The 17968-nt window shown below is 41.7% G+C and overlaps 1 protein-coding gene across 2 annotated transcripts in view; it reads right to left on the bottom strand.

The window, feature by feature from the left end:
• timm50 (translocase of inner mitochondrial membrane 50 homolog (S. cerevisiae)) overlaps positions 1-17968 on the bottom strand; it is a 177783-nt gene that overhangs the window by 69545 nt on the left and 90270 nt on the right. The window lies entirely within an intron of this gene.

Below are 17968 nucleotides of genomic sequence, written 5' to 3'. Positions count from 1 at the left end.
CCCCCCACGGTCCGTGAAAAAAAAATGGCAATCAAACCGGTCCATGGTACGTAAAAGGTTGGGGACCCCTGATCTAAGGCACGAGCGCATCTGTGAGGCCAAGCCTCACCAAGTAGCTCGTTTGTTTACAACTAACATTCCATTTAATTAAACTGCTTTATAGGCTATGCCGAAATAGTTTTCAACATTTTGAATATTAGTGTCGGGTGAATTGAAATGTTCTCAAAGTAGCCTTATGGCTGAAAGCTGCTTGGGATCCCCCCGTCAAGCAATATAACCATACAAACGCGCTTCCTGCACTCATTGTTTCAAAAAAAATGATGGCTTTGTCAGAACTGAAGAGCTGTGGACGGCACGGCACGGTATGCCCAATGAAAATAAATTAACGCAACGCAATGCAACACAACACACACCGCTTCTCTCGCGTCAGTCACTGACATGAACTAAACACAGAACCCGCTTCTCTCACGGCAGTCACTGACAGTAGCCTAGAATAAATGCATGGGGAAAAACACTTCCCCATGACAGACATCGTAAAACACTGAAAGTTAATATTTTGTCACTAGCAACATATCGGAACTCCCCCTATTACCGTCGGTCCCGTATTTCCACCGTCTTACGTGTATGTGTCACTTATATCCATTTCTATACAAACCAAGACAGCGGACTCCTAAAGAGACGCAACCACCCACACCATAGGTGTATCTAAATTAGCTATGTACCAAAAATGACATTTTACCGTGACTCAAAGAGCTGTAAACAGTGTTGTAAGGCTGCGTGTACACAACCGCTTGGAGCTCCAGTGGAATTTTAACCGTCCATGTGCCGTTAAGAACCAAACCAGATTTTGTTCAAATCTACACACCTATGGCTACTGAAAAATGTAAGGTTAATTTAGCAAATGTTATTTTGAAGTGTTAAAAAACATCGTTGTTTTAGAATTTCTGAACAAAAGGGGTGATAATTGGGGGTGTTACGATACATCTGTCCTTTGTCAAATGTGTTATGTTCCAAGTAGCCTATGCGTAATTCTGCTGCATAAAGTTGTATGTTTATGACATTCAAGCAAGGAAAACGATGATTTGAAGACATCTGTTTCGTTGGAAGGGCAAGGGGTAGCAACAGGGCAACACAGAGACAGGCCCGATGGCAGGGTTGTTATGAGAGTATTAAAATCTGGGATAGCCTATTCTACGGCAAGACAGCGGGGGAAAGTTAAAATACGTGATAAACATGGACAAAGTTGGCATGCATTGTTTCGGTCCCCATGCACAGGGATTATTTGTCATATTATTAATCACATTAATTGATTATTTGTGAAATTGCAAACAGGCGCAACACATTTGAAAAGGAAGGACTGGTAGCATGCAAGCTCACGAAAGATTGATTTAAGAACGTTATCACAGTGTGTGGCTGTGGCGCAAAGCAGCGCGGGCGGAAGACATGCGACAATTGGCAAGGGGAGGGTCATGTCTTTTTTAACAATTCTGTCGGAGGGTCATTGAACAATTTCTAGCAGGCAAGGGAGGGTCATGCAACTTTTGACTGAAGCACTCAAAATTCATCCGGTGGCCCCTTCAATAACTAACGAACAGTCCCTAGATTGCTGCTGGGCTATGTCTTGGTTCATGTCCGTTCACAACTCATTGCCGTCAAACGCGTAGCCTCTCTCGCGGTTGCATCCATTACAAACAAACATGCAATGTGAACGTCTGGGATTGGGAAGAGCACTAAAAAATGCTCTACTGAATAAGCACGAAGTCAAACCTTTAAATGAAAAACACTCTTTAATAATCAAAAAACTTGTGACCTTAAAAATCGCCTGTAACTCCGTGATAACAGGACGTAACAGGAAGGCATTTGGCTGAGCAACGGAGGTTAATATGCTCTATATTTTGTCCAAATGATGTCTGTCTATCATCGTTGCACTCGGAGAAAACCAGAATGTTTAATTTGTCCTGCGTTTCTTCTACGGCTGCAAACGGGCTGCAAACGGGATTCACTCGCAGTTAACCAAATATTTCTTTATTAGGGCAGGGCAGGCATATTTCTGGCTATTAAATTATTTCTAAACCAGTCTGCTAAAGTCTGTAGTGAAGTCTGTGTAGGGTTTTCAAGGCTCCATTTCTTTTTACGAGACACCCTACTCACTTGAGCCATCTACCGGTTGTTTGGGTTGTTGCAGCGTCTCACTGGGAAAATACAAATTAAAGTCGCGTGATACCACGTGATCCCACGCGCGGACCGCGAGTGAAGCTGGCCAAGTCGAAGCACTGCCCACTGTAGTATGATCCCCTGAGATACCTGCTGCCCTACTCTACTCGGGCGAAGCTCATCATCCGTAAGCTGTGGGATAAGCAACGTGGCTGGGACGACTCCAACCTGCCAGCTGAACTGCTGCATTTGTGATCCACCTGGGAAGGTGACCTGAAGTACCTACCCCACATCGCCTTTCCTCGTCCTTATGCGCCTGCTGAAGCCAGCCTAGAGGGTGCTGCACGAGAACTGCACATCTTCGCGGACGGCTCAGAGCAAGCCTATGGTGCAGTGGCCTACATGAGGACTGAGGATGCTGATGGCCATGTGAACCTGTCCTTCCTGAATCCCTCGCCTGGAGCTGTGTGCTGCTCTGGTTGCAGCACAGCTAGCCTGCGTCCTCAAGCGAGAGCTCACCCTGCAAGTGTCCCTGTATTATGGTCCGACTCCACTACTGTACTCACCTGGCTACACTCCGAGTCTTGTCGCTATAAAGTCTTTGTAGGGGCAAGAGTAGCCGAAATTCAAGAATTAACGGAGAACTGCACATGGCGCTACGTTGACTCGGCGAATAACCCTGCCGATGACCTGACTAGGGGCCAGCCCCTAGAAGCCCTCGTGGAACCCAACCGTTGGTCCCAAGGACCTCCGTTCTTGCTTCAGAGCCCAGACACCTGGCCAGAGCGGCCTAGTGTAGAGCCACCTGATGACAAGACAGAGCTGCGCAAGTCTGCGTTCTGTGGAGTGGCAGTCACCTCACCCCTGGCTCAAGAACCTGATAAAGCATACAGCACCTGGCAAGAGCTCATAGATGATACTGCACGAGAACTCCAACAGAACCCCAGCAGTTCCACTCCTACTGCTGAGGAGTATCGCCAGGCCGAGGTGATCATTCTTCAGCGAGCTCAGCAGCAGTCATTCCCTGATGACTACCGACTACTCTCAGCCGGGAAACCTGTCCTGTCCGGTAGTCGCCTCATTACCCTGGCTCCTTAGATGGACAAGTCCACAGCCCTCATAAGAGTCGGTGGACGACTCAGGAGACTGGAAGGGCAAAGCGACATGACCCTGCACCCTGTTGTCCTGGACGCCTCTCACCCAATCACACGCCTGCTCATCCAGAAGTACGATGGAGACCTGCATCATCCTGGTCCCGAGCGTGTCTTTGCGGAGCTGCGGCGGTCATACTGGGTGATGCATGGAAGAGAGGCGATCCGAAGACACCAGCGAACCTGTGTAGAGTGTCAGCGCTGGAGAGCTCAGCCAGCTGTCCCGAAAATAGCTGATCTCCCTGCTGCCCGCCTACGACTACACAAGCCGGCGTTTCATTCCACGGGCGTGGATTGCTTTGGCCCCATGACTGTGAAGGTGGGCAGACGCCACGAGAAACGCTGGGGGATAATCTTCAAGTGCTTAACAACCAGAGCGGTACACTTGGATCTCCTGAACACTATGGACGCTGACGCCTACCTCATGGCCTTGAGACGCTTTATTGCGCGGAGAGGCACACCAGTTGAGCTGTGGTCCGACCAAGGGACTAATTTCAAAGGAGGTGATAGGGAGCTGAAGGAAGCCTTTGCCAGCATGGCGCCCACCCTGCAGAGGCAGCTAGCTCGCCAAAAGATCAAGTTCCACTTTAACCCGCCTGCAGCCCCACACTTTGGGGGTGTGTGGGAAAGAGAAGTGCGTTCAGTCAAGTCTGCACTCTACACCTGCATAGGGTCTCAACCCGTCCCTGAAGAGGTGCTCCTCACTGTGCTCCTGGAGGTTGAGGCCATCCTCAACGCCAAGCCATTGGGCTATGTATCGGCCGACATTGCAGATGTCGATCCGGTGACCCCAAACAGCCTCCTCATAGGGCAGCCTGATGGATCACTTCCCCAAGTGGTCTACCCCGAGTCCGAGATCCTGAGTCGTCGGAGATGGCGGCACTCACAGATCCTGGCGGACCACTTCTGGTCCCGATTCATCAGAGACTACCTTCCCAGACTGCAGACCAGACAGAAATGGCACTTCTCTCCTCCCGAGCTTCAGGACAATGCTATGGTCATGATGGTCGACCCGCAGCTTCCCCGGGCCTTGTGGCCCATTGGCCGCGTGACCCAGGTTCATCGCAGCGATGACGGCTACATCAGGTCCGCTGATGTTCTCATCAATGGACACTCCTATACTCGACCAGTGGCCCGGTTGGTGATGCTGCCAGCCCTCCCGTCTGGGGAGGACGATGCGTCGCCGACCACTGACCCCCCTGCCTCCTGACTGAGTATCCCTTTATTGGTAGCAAATGTGCTCGGCACATTTGGGGGCGGCTGTATAAAAGGCCGGGACTTTTATTGTATATGTTAGCTATACTTCCGGTGAAATATCCTGATCTCGTCATTGTGTTTCCTAATTCACCTACCTGTTCTAGAAACGGAGCTGTCCACGCTTGGCAGGCTCCAAGTTAAAGTTTATAATTACCTTTTAAAGGCCGTGTTGCAGGGTTCATTTTCCAACGAATTTGCACAATTTGCTTGTTGATAATAAACATTTAAACTGTTATCCATTGTATTTGATGTTGTTGGGTATCACAAAACGGAATATAATACGAAAAAGCAGGTACTATTTCACAGCGTTTGAAGTGATTCTCCTTTCCCCCACAATGCATTGCATTACGTCACCTTGGGGAGACTACAGACCAAAGCCCACCTTGAGACCCTTGAGAGTAACGAGAGAGGAGTAAAGAGAGACGAGTAAGGGATTGTTCAGCAGTAGATAGCGCAGATTATAGATAAATAGATAGGCTATAGATAGCCTAGGTATGTATATAGACAGGTAGATAGATAGCTAGATAGATCATGTCATATGCTGGTCACAGGGGAGCTCCTCGATCAGCGGCCAAAATGCACTCGCTTCCCTAGTTACTGCAGCCTTCCACCACAGTTTCCATCGGGACGGCACAGCCCATCGGGACGGCACCTGGAAAACTGCGACTTGCCCATATCTCCCTCTTTGGTAAGCCGTACCCTGACGATGTCAATGGCAATCAATCACGAGCAGTAGTTATCGAAAATATTCATGCTGAAGACACGACCAGCCTAATCGGCGGCGGCTAGAAGCTAAGTAACTGGGGTGGCTCACAGGTGGGACTAAAAAGTTAGCCCAGCTAGCTATCATGATGCTTCATATTCTGATCTTCTCACTAAGTTTGCCCGGTAGCCTACTTATCTGAACTAACGACATGATCACTATCACTAGATATAAAGAAAATGTTGACTCTCATTCGGTGCTGTTCACTGACAGTAACAAAAAAAGTGTCGTAATGTTATAAGCATAATACATTGAACTGAATAGGTGCATTATGTAGCCTCATAACGAGGCCTCTAAAATTCAGAAAATTGCATTAAACTAAAATCGGAAGACATTGTTATCTTTGTTAGACCATAGGGTCGTTGTCATATAAATGCTGTAACGAAATTCGAAGTGTAAATATACAAACTTTATGTTGAAAGTGTAACCGCGACCATTTCCCATAGGAATTAATGTAAAACATACCCTCCAAAACGAGACCTCCCGAAATTCAGAAAAATTACTAAATTGATATCAGGCACCGTTATTACCATTGGTAGATCATAGGGTAGCTGTGATATAAATGCTGTGAAGAAATTCGAAGTGTAAATATACAAACTTTATGTTGAAAGTGTAACCGCGATGTCCATTGAAATGCATTGAAATGAATGAAGCGCAGATCAAGTAGTCCCCAAAGTGACGTCTAGTGCTGCCACTAACGACTAATTTTCTAACGACTAATCTTTCGACTAATTTTTCGATTAGTCGACTAATCTAAACGACAATTTTTTTTTAAAATCAAGTGTTTGTTATTTTGTTGTGTACGTTTTATTTTGAACTCAACTAAAGGGAAAACGTAAAATATATCACCCTACTTTTGTTAGAAGCTGTATTACTGTAAGTAAACTGTTCAAAAACACCCATTTAAAATGCTACCTTCAGATCTACAGTAATGTCAGACCTTTGATAGACTTTATTTGTATGCCAGTGTTGCCATCGACATAGACAACTTCTTTGACCTGAGGCCCGGTCATGGTATACTTTGGGGTCATAGGGCCCACCTACATGAACCCACCCCCCATCAAATTATCATTATATCACATCACAATTATTATTGTTATGCTATATTGTTATACATGCACTTCAAAGCAGCCAGTGTTTAAAGTGCTAACATTGTTCACAAAAAGTTTGAAAACATGCACATCAGAGGACTGCTTTACTAATGTAAAATATAATTAGAATAGTTCCATTGCTTTTGCATGGTTGCATGATAAATACTTCATCGTGTGTCATCGTTTTGGGATGTTTCCCTCATGCAAGCATCATATACTGGTAGGCAAATGGAAAGAATATTTACATATTTAATTATGCCACAAGCTTTTGGCCACGTTAGGGTCATTCCAAGTGAAAACAGCAAAAATCGGGGTATCATGTACATGGTACCTCAGATTTGGCTGAAAAGCGGTGAAATTATGCCTTATGTTACCAAACTGAGGAATCTGAAGTTTCAGGTCAATATCTCAAACGGTTTGCCCGTGCCGTCCATTTGAAATTCGGGTGCCACGGCCCTAATTGACACATTGGAATTTCACATTTCATCCTTTGCCATTTTTGGAAGCCCATAACGTCTGTTCTAATAGTGGTAGAAGGCTGGAACTACACAATTCTGGAGGCATAATCAACATTCCTTACTGTTTAGGTGAGAGGTGGGTCACCAAAGTCCTAAAAAATGTTGACGGCATGTGTGATTTTTCACTTTTTGGGTGGCCGTAGCACCACGATTAATGATCATATTTATTCTAAACAGGATTATTTGTTATGTTTGGGAACTTTGCTCTTTCCAAAATTAATTTGAGGGTTATGGTACCACTGGTGGGGGTTTTATGGGGGTCCAAAAACCCTCTCCGGCAAATGTGACTTTTTTGGAACCCCATATTTCGACCCCCAAATGACCATGTGGGCACTTGATGATCCTAATGGGATTTATACCAGATAAAGATACACATTCGTTCTTTCTTTTAATGAAATAAAAATGTTGACTATGAAGCTCCATAATATGAATTTTATTCTTCATAATGCACCATTTTGGACATTGTTTCCAGAAGTCTGGAATGTAGATCAGGGAGAATTTAGTGATGATAAAGCATGAAAATAGTGGAAATAACTTAGTATTATGCACAGTGACGGCAAACAATTAAATACTGAGACTGTCACAGATTAACCCCTTATCCCCCATGAAAGAGACCCGCCATCAAACTTTCAAACAAGAATGTTACATAGTGTAAGAACACTACAAATAAAAGTGAGTATTTCCTTGCCCCTGTCACTCCAAATAAAATTAAATTGAAAATTAAATGGAATAGTGTCTTTAAGTATTATCCAAGAAATTGTGGAAGCAGTGACATCATTTTGTCATGGTCATTTTGGTCAAGTTCGTATTGGCGAGCACTGCGTCCATAGATGTCTGGCACACTGACACAACAAATGATATGTTGGAAATGGCACCCAACAGGGGATCTGTCTTTGGTCCGATGGCCATGTGAGTATGTTGTTGACACACTTCATGAATTTCACAAAAACATCACCATGTTCATCTGAACGTCATCTGGAATACTATAGACACTATTTAATTTTCAATTTAATTTTATTTGGAGAGTGACAGGGGCAAGGGAAAACTCTTTTATTTGTAGTGGTCTTACACTATGTAACATTCTTGTTATCTAGTTTGAAAGTTTGATGGATGGTCTCTTTCATGGGGGATAAGGGGTTAATTTGTGACAGCATCTCAGTATTTAATTGTTTGCCATCACTGAGTATAATACTAAGTTATTTCCACTATTTTCATGCTTTATCATCACTAAATTCTCCCTGATTTACATTCCAGACTTCTGGAAACAATGTCCAAAATGGTGCATTATGAAGAATAAAATTCATATTATGGAGCTTCATAGTCAAAAATGTTATTTCATTAAAAGAAAGAACAAATATGTATCTTTATCTGGTATAAATCCCATTAGGATCATCATGTGCCCACATGGTCATTTGGGGGTCCAAATATGGGGTTCCAAAAAAGTCACATTTGCCGGAGAGGGTTTTTGGACCCCCATAAAACCCCCTTCAGTGGTACCATAACCCTCAAATTAATTTTGGCAAGAGCAAAGTTCCCAAATATAACAAATAATCCTGTTTAGAATAAATATGATCATTAATCGTGGTGCTACGGCCACCCAAAAAGTGAAAAATCACACATGCTGTCAACATTTTTTAGGACTTTGGTGACCCACCTCTCCTCCAAACAGTAAGGAATGTTGATTCTGCCCCCAGAATTGTGTAGTACAGGCTACAATGACCTACCATACCAGTTTCCACCCCTCTACCACTATTAGAACAGACATTATGGGCTTCCAAAAATGGCAAAGGATGAAATGTGAAATTCCAATGTGTCAATTAGGGCCGTGGCACCCGAATTTCAAATGGACGCCACGGGCAAACCGTTTAAGATATTGACCTGAAACTTCAGATTCCTCAGTTTGGTAACATAAGGCATATTTTCACCGCTTTTCAGCAAAATCTGAGAGGTGTCATGAACATGGGTGGCTGAGTTGACATGGAATGACCCGTTATTCAAATTTGACTATACAATACTCTAGATAGTGTATTATAGTCTGTGCTCTGTTTTTATGGAAGTTGCATAAATCCACATTGTTCTATTAAATGTAGTTTCATAATTAAATAGCTTTCCAATAGGTTGAATTGGAGATTTGCTACCAACGTTATCAAGTGGTTTCAGTTTCTCTCGCGCATTGAATGAACGCTCATACCACCATTTAATTGTATGCCTCTATGTTTGATGACACCAAATTAACAAGTAATTCATACTGATTGCAGAAAAGTTTGTTTTCTTTTTCTGTCGGTCTGCGGTTCCTTGATCAATTGCGCAGCAAATTATCAGACGAAGCCCCGGGAATAATTTCACTCCGCGGCTCCGGACCAGCAATGTCCACGTTACGGCCGGTGCTGGTCCGCGCGGCCCATAGTTTGAGAAACGCTGGACTTTGAAAGGCGACAGGAGTTGAGGACTTTGCAAATGAGCCTAACATCAGCATGTTCAAAACAAGTAGGCTACAGGCACTTTGCGCGTCTTACAACATAGTTTACTTCATTTTATCAGTTGGCTTGAACGCTAAAAAATATGCGTCGTGACTTATTGACCATGGGAAATGACGCGCACCTTGATTGTTGATATCACGGGCGGTGGCATGTTCGGTTTAACGTTTTTTTGTATGAATTACAGTAATGACACGCCGTTGCGTTGTCAACGTGAGACACTTCACTTAATTTATTTCAATTTCCACAATAGGCTACTATATTAGTCAGAGTCTGGACTAGCGTAACCTACTAGCTTAGCTCCCCCCACTTAGCTCTGCCTAATAATTAATTGCGCTGAAAGCAGGCAGGCAGGCACGCAGCTTTGCTGCTGGCGTTAACACTTGCGTGCATAGTGGGGTTTAAAACATGCCAAAGTCTTAGTAGCCTGTTTAACATCCAAAGAAAGTCATTGTACTTTTCAAGAGTTAATAACATAGAGTTAATATAACATTACAGCCATGTGAGACTAAAACTAAATAGGCGGTCAATAATAAAACGACTCTTCGACTAAAAAAATTGCCGTCGACTAATTTTCATGGTCGATTAGGTCGACTAAGTCGACTAATCGCGGCAGCACTAGTGACGTCATCACCAAATTGCGTACAAAAAACCCGCTAATGCTAAAAACAACAAAAACTGGCATTTAACACCATTTGGAGACATTTTTTAAAATGATATACATATATTGAGTGCTTTATGTACCCATTAATCAACAGTGGTGGTTAACCTGCAACACAGGCTTTAAGTGAAGTTGCCTTTAGTTTCAAAGTCTTCATGGTACATTCCCTCACAGTCAATGATGAAACGTAAGTCATGCTGTTGAATTTGTGTTTATTTCCGTTTCTGTTTGCTTGTTGTAAATCCGTATGTATGCTAAGTTAGTCAGGATATTCTCTAAATATATTGTGTAGCCTACATTTCCTAATATGCCTAAAATGTGTTGAGTATAATGCCTACACGTATCTAAGTTGCCTGTTATTAGCGTTTTAGCACTATTTGCCTCGATGTTGTTTGAGGATATTTCGGGTAAAAGTTTTCCTTCGTCCTCGTGAGATTCACGTGTACTCGTTCTAACTGCGCTACCTCTTTGGCCACTAGGAGGCTCCAGAGACTGTATAATGTCTGCTCCATGACTGAGCTGTCTTTCCTATGAGAAATCGCCAGTGTTTTATGTTGGATTGGTGGTGTGACTCAGGCACTTATCTGTTAAAGTAACTGCAGATCCTTATTTGTATTTTATAGTGCCTTATTTCTTATTTCTATTTTTTCTTGTTTCCCTTTCCTTTTCAGACTGTGTCTGGATTTATGTATTTGTGAATATATGTGAATTTGGACCTGAGCTATGAGAGAACCTTTAAGAATACAAGTCAATAATCACACCCCATCGTCTCCTCATCATTCCTCTACCTGGCATTCTAACCTATGCCCCATCTTGGATAACTCCTAACACCTAAACGAACCAGCTATCCCTGTAGCCTCCCCAATACCTGTGGACAACGGTCCTTGCCAAGACACACTGAATGAACATCCTTTAAGGTAGGAGGCAAACCAATTAAAGCTTTCCCAGAAACTGATGACGGAGCAGAGGCTTTAGCTACTTTCAATTCTTCAGTCACAGATAAAAGAACAGTTTTGTTAGAATGACAACTCTTAAAAAACAGACTGTTTAGGTATAGTAAGTTGTGCTGAGATAGGAGATCAGAAACTTGCGTGAACATCAAGTTCTTAAGAACCTTTGACAAAAAGGAAAAAGGAGACACATACAGTTCTTCACATCAGCTGATTTGGATGAGTTAATTGAGCATATAAAAGACAGAAAATGTGCAGATACCCTGTTATTGTAGATCTAAGTTCAAATTTAAAGACTTTTGGGGGGCGCTAGAGAGCAGGCCATGGAGTAAGCTGCGTTTTGGGAAGCTCTGCTGAATTTTATTTAGAAACTTTGTTTCTAGCGTGCAATACTGTCCAAAAAGGTCTAAAATATATATCTTAAGTTATACATTAGATAACCTGTTTATTTCATTCTGAGGAAACTCTATCAATGGCGAAAAACCTTCGACAATTCACCTACATGGGAAGAAACACAGCTAACAGCAAACAAGCAAGTATGGCCGATGCTAAAACTGAACTTCTCGCTTCGATAAAGGATGACATTTCTGCATTACTCAGGTCAGAACTGAAAGACGTCCTTGCAAGTGAATTTGAGGCTGTTAAAAGTGAAATACAGTCTGTTAAAACTGAAGTCGTCAATAGTATATCACTGCTTCGCTCTGACCTGGACTGAGTGAAAACTACAGTCACTGACATGGAGCACAGTCTGACCACATGTTCAGATGATGTAGCGTGTCTTCAGACTACAGTTAGCAAACTTCAAGCAGAAGTCTCAGATCTACAAAATAAGAGTCTCGATATGGAAGGGAGAATGAGAAGGTCGAATATCCGAATACTGAATGTGCCAGAGGATGCTGGTTCAGGTTCGCCATCTTTTATCACAAAGTTGCTTAGTGAAGTGTTTAACATGGACAAAGATGTGATGGTAGACAGATCGCACCGAACTCCCCAACTGGAGAAAAGTAAGGGGAAACCCCGAGCCATTATCGCGAAGCTACACTATCACCAGGACTGTGATGTACTACGCCGAGCGAGGCAAGCGGGAGGCGCTTCGAAATACGGAGAACTGTCCATCTCAATATTTCCAGATTACCCCCCGACCGTGGCACGTGCAAGATCTGACGATTTAACGAGGTTAAACAACTACTGAAAGACCGGTCAGATGTTCGCTATGGAGTTATTCACCCTGCGAAGTTTCGTATTACTCACAACGGGATTAGGAAGGACTTTCTTGATCCGAAACAAGCACTGCTATATGTCCAGTCGAACATCGTCGATGGAGGGAGACCCACTTCTAATGACTGAGAATTTGCAGTATGTAACTTAGGCCTAGGCTAGGCACATATTCTCTCATACATGATGTTATGGTGAGTGTAAGTACAGTAGCCTACCGTTAACCATTGAATAACAATTACAAGCAGCCTTTAACTTTTATTTCTGTGTGATTTTATTTTTACAAGAAAGCAGGCTATAAGTATGTGAAGGACAATGCTATGTTACCTATAGTGATATAAAGAAACACAATTTTATTTTTAGTTCAAAGCTTTCAGCAGAGCAACCTGTTAGAACTGTTCCCCAATACAAGCACAAATGTGTGGATACCACTGTAAGGGGTTTAGGGTTCACCTCGTTCTGATAATAGGTGACTTGGGGTAGGAAATAATCACACTAGGTTTTTCTTTGAGGGTTTTGTTTTGTTTTTTGGAGGATGTATTTTTGCTATGTTTGTTAAAGTTAGAGTCCATGAATAATTTTGCACGAAATAGAAAATGGTTAATGCACAGATGTTGACAGGAGATATAGGATGCCCTGTAAATTTCGTGAGCTGGAATGTTAAATCTTTAAATCACCCTGTGAAACGTAGAAAAGTATTGTCACATCTCAACCAATTGAATGTGGGAATAGCATTTCTCCAGGAGACACATTTACGGACATCTGACCATTCTAGACTAAGAGGAGGGTGGATAGGCCAACTATATCACTCTAATTTTCCTAATAAGTCGAGGGGTACAGCCATCTTAATTCATAAGAACATTCCATTTGCAATGTCAAAAGTAGAGGTAGATAGATCTGGCAGATATGTTATAGTCACAGGTAGATTGTATGAAACTCCAGTCATTCTAGCTAATATATATGCGCCCACCTGGGATGACCATGCTTTTTTCTCAATTTTTTTTCCCGTCTACCAGATATGGACACACATTACCTTATCTTGGCAGGAGATATGAATTGTGCTCTTTCCCATTTGGATCGCAGCTCACCCAGAGTCATATCCCCAACTAAATCTGCCCAGACTATTGAACTATTCCTCAACTCGTACGGTATTTCAGATGTTTGGCGTTTTAACAATCCCACTTCCAGGTGTTATCCTTTCTTTTCACATGTTCACAAGACGTATTCACGAATAGACTATTTTTTCATCGATAATCGTTTCCTTCCTATTGTCAGCAAATGTGAATATAATGCTATAGTTATTTCTGACCACGCTCCAGTGTTGATGAGACTACAGATACCCGTCTCACAAGCCACGTACCGCCCATGGCGCCTAAGTTTATGGCTGGTTGATGAATGCTTCGTTCAATTTATCTCATCTGAAATAGTTACATTTCTGGAATACAATAAAACACCAGGCATGTCATTTTCAACAATATGGGAATCCATGAAAGCATATCTAAGAGGACAAATGATCTCATGTTGCGCCCAAAAGAAAAAGAGTGAAATGGCACGGCTTAAGCAACTAACTATTGATATATTACACATAGACACAATACTTGCACAAGCCCCATCACCAGATTTATATAAGCAAAGACTGATACTTCAGACAGAATTCAATCTCCTCTCAACTAAACATATATCAAACCTCCTCAATAGAACACACCACAGAATATATGAACATGGAGAGAAGATAGGCAGAATCCTTGCACATCAACTACGCCAAAAAGCTGCAGCTCAGTCTATATCTGAAATAACAGATGAGTATGGCACCAAACATATTAACCACTCTAAAATTAACCAGGTATTTCACCAGTTTTATTCAAAACTATACTCTTCAGAGTCACATAAAGATGAATACCTGTTCAAGTCTTTTTTTGATAAATTAGAAATCCCCTTAGTAGGTGACAAAATGGCTTCTGAGCTGGAAAAACCATTTACAGAGGAAGAATTTTATTCTGCTGTTAAATCTATGCAGAATGGTAAATGTCCAGGGCCAGATGGATTTCCTAGTGAATTTTTCAAGAAATTTGCTAAAGAATTAGCCCCTCTATTGCTCTCTACATTTAAAGAATCATCTATATCTGGCTCACTCCCTCCAACTATGAGTCAGGCTGTTATATCCCTTATCCTTAAAAAAGAGAAAAACCCAGTAGAATGCGGTTCATATCGCCCCATTTCTCTGTTAAACATGGACAGTAAAATACTTGCTAAAATGCTGGGTCTGCGACTAGAAAAGGTACTCCCATCATTGATTTCAGATGATCAGACTGGTTTTATTAAAAATACACAAATATCTCCTAATATACGTAGATTACTTCATGTTCTTTATGATCCCACTCCACCCAAAGGCACAGAGGTATTAATATCTCTAGATGCAGAAAAAGCCTTTGATAGGGTGGAGTGGGATTACCTAGTGCTGGGCGGTATGACCAAAAATGTATATCACAGTATTTTTCAAAATTCTTACGGTTTCACGGTATATGACGGTATTTTTTTACCATGCATAATCAAATGTTCACAGCATTTTCTACAGGTTGAGAGAGGAATTGCTGCAGTACATTGACTAAGGATGGTCTATTTTACTGTCATGATGTAGAATACCGGTAACTCCACACTAGTGGTAATGCAGTTTTGCATGGCCCCAGAAAATGATGCTGTTTACAAAGAGCCACTCATGATTCTAATGAAGAATCTAATCCGATTGCAAAGACAATTGCAGTCAAAATACAGAACTTTTACTGTGCAAATTTCAGAAACATCTTGTATAAAACCAATACAAAAAGTAGTGCAACTTGCAATAATGATACTTTTTTGAAAATGATACAATTTAAAATAAAACCTCTCTGTTAATATGCTTACTCTGTCAAATAGGCCTATCAGAAATGTATTGTTATTGTGTGGTTTACATAGTGGTAGGCTAACGTTAACTTGATGTGGATGTCTTGTTAGCCTGCCATGAGCTTCGGTTCGGTTCGCTAGGCAAAACTTTAACAAAAAAGTTCATTTTGGTGCACTGATGACAGTCAGGATCATTTCTAACTAGCCAGCTAGTATTGCTCAGTGCACGTCTATAACATGATTTACTTGCTACCTGGATCATTTCAGCGAATATTCTTAAGGTGAGATGAATGATAAGATCATTAAACTTCACTGTGTTCGGTGGGTTGCTAACTAACGACATCACCTACTAGCCAGCTAGTTACAGCTGTTGAACAATCTCAATAGAATTGTCGTGACGGTAGGCTAAATCCTTTTCAATGCAGTATCCCTTAACGTTTTTCCTTAACTAAAGAAACAATTCAAGGTATTATTCTGTGCAACACCCTTAAATAAACCCCTTACCTAAGGAGAAATTAAGCCTTAGGGGTCATACTTCAGGTGAAAAACTTAAGGTGTTTTGTGTTTATCCTCACTATGCCTCGCAGTGGCACCATGCGTGCGTGTGAAAAAAGTCCCGTCTGAAACACTTTCGCGCGGCGCAGCGTTCCAAACGTTGTGTAATCAAATACACCGGTACGGCGGTATATTAAAAATTCATATCATAACGAAAATATACACCGGTATACGGTGTGAACCGGTATACCGCCCAGCACTAGGATTACCTTTTTTATACTTTGAGATGCTTTGGATTTGGCCCAAAATGTATACATTGGATTGAGACACATTATTCTCTACCTATGGCAGCTGTTCGAACTAATAACAACCTATCTGCTTTTTTTAATTTACAGCGTGGTACTAGACAGGGCTGTACTTTGTCACCCCTTCTATTTGCCCTAACAATAGAACCATTAGCTATAGCATTGCGTAACAGTGTTGATATCAAAGGCATAATGAGAGGAGGGGCTGAGCATAAAGTGTCATTATATGCTGATGACATGTTGGTGTACATATGACTGACCCCAGGACTTGTCTGTCAAAGATGCTTGATCTATTAAACTCCTTTGGCAAGATATCAGGATATAAAATGAATATGCTGAAAAGTGAGCTTATGTCTATAGACCCCAATTACCAGCTCACCATCCAGTCCCTGCAAGTTAAAATATGCACAAACAAATTTAAATATTTAGGTATTTGGATAACCCGGAAGTTTAAAGATCTCTATGAAGCAAACTTCCCTCCACTTTTAAATTGTTTAAAAAAAATTTAGATCGTTGGAATCTCCTTCCACTGTCGTTAAGGGGACGAATAAATGCAATAAAAAAGAAATATTATGCCCCGATTTTTGTTTCTTTTCCAGTGTATCCCTATATTCTTAGCAAAATCTTTTTTCATAAATATAGATAAACTTTTGTCCAGTTTTATTTGGAATGGTAAAAACCCGCGTATACGTAGGGAAATTTTGCAACGTCACCGACTACATGGTGGGCTTTCCCTACCCAATTTTCAATACTATTATTGGTCTGCTAACATTAAACACATAATACACTGGATTCATTCCTCTAGGGGTGAAGACAGTCCCAAGTGGCTACAGCTTGAGCGTGCATCCTGTACACAAGTATCCTTACATGCACTAGCTTGTTCTAAAATACCCCTTCCAGAATCTATATCAACATACTGCATAAATCCAGTTGTGAGGCACTCCCTCAAGATATGGACACAGTTCAGACAAGCTTTTTCTATAACTGAGATGTCCATAGATACCCCTTTGGTGGGAAATAACATGTTTGCACCCTCCATGACTGATGATGCTTTTAAAATATGGACTGAAAAGGGACTGAACACAGTCAAAGATGTATATATAGGTGGCACCTTTGCATCCTTTGAACACTTGAGAAAACATTTTGACATTCCTCTCACATTTTTTTAGATATTTACAACTTAGCAGTTTTGTTTCTGCAAATTGTCCTTCTTTTCCATTGATACCACCAGATTCCCTTTTAGACAGAATACTTAATATGCCCCTTTGGCCTGGAGAGGTTGTTGGTAGGCTGTACTCTCTACTCAGTATGGATAATTTGAAATCATTGACAACATTAAAACATAAATGGGAGGAAGAACTGGACACAGAGCTATCAGATGAGCTATGGCAGGATGCTCTCAATAACATACACTCATCCTCTATCTGCCTACGACATACCATTATCCAGTTTAAAGTTACTCACCGTTTACATTGGTCAAAAATAAAGTTGGCCAGAATTGCACCTGATATTGACCCAGAGTGTGATCGATGTAATACAGAGCCAGGCACTCTTGTCACATATGTTTTGGAGCTGCCCTAAACTGTCTGACTTTTGAGAGTTAATTTTTTGCTTTTCTTTCCAAAGCATTGCATACTCATATTGACCCATCACCAGTCATTGCCATTTTTGGAGTAGTACCACAAGAACTTGGCATAGGTAAATGGGATAAAACAGTGATTGCATTTACAACTCTCTTGGCTAGACGCATTATTTTATTAAAATGGAAGGATAAGTCTCCACCTGTATTTAAACACTGGATTAACGATGTTATGCACTATTTAACACTTGAACAAATTTGTTATTATTTACAGGGTAATAACATTAAATTCAGTAATATCTGGCAACCTGTTCTTACATTGGTTGAACAGATGGACTTTAATGACATTGTATAATGTGAACGTCCCCCCCCCCCATAATGTGCTGTGTTATTTTGATATATACCCCCCCCCTTTTTTTTTTGCTGTCTGTTTTTTCTTTCCAGTAAGGGTGCGATGTGGGTGGGTTGTGAG

This window comes from Alosa pseudoharengus, unplaced genomic scaffold (genome assembly GCF_046254945.1).
Source record: "Alosa pseudoharengus isolate Yale_2024_CS ecotype anadromous, Long Island Sound unplaced genomic scaffold, YU_APseudo_1.1 YU_APseudo_1.1_scf_13, whole genome shotgun sequence".
Classification (NCBI taxonomy): Eukaryota; Metazoa; Chordata; class Actinopteri; order Clupeiformes; family Clupeidae; genus Alosa; species Alosa pseudoharengus.
The sequence above is the reverse complement of the archived record's forward strand: the minus strand, read 5'-3'. Positions and strand labels throughout refer to the sequence as shown.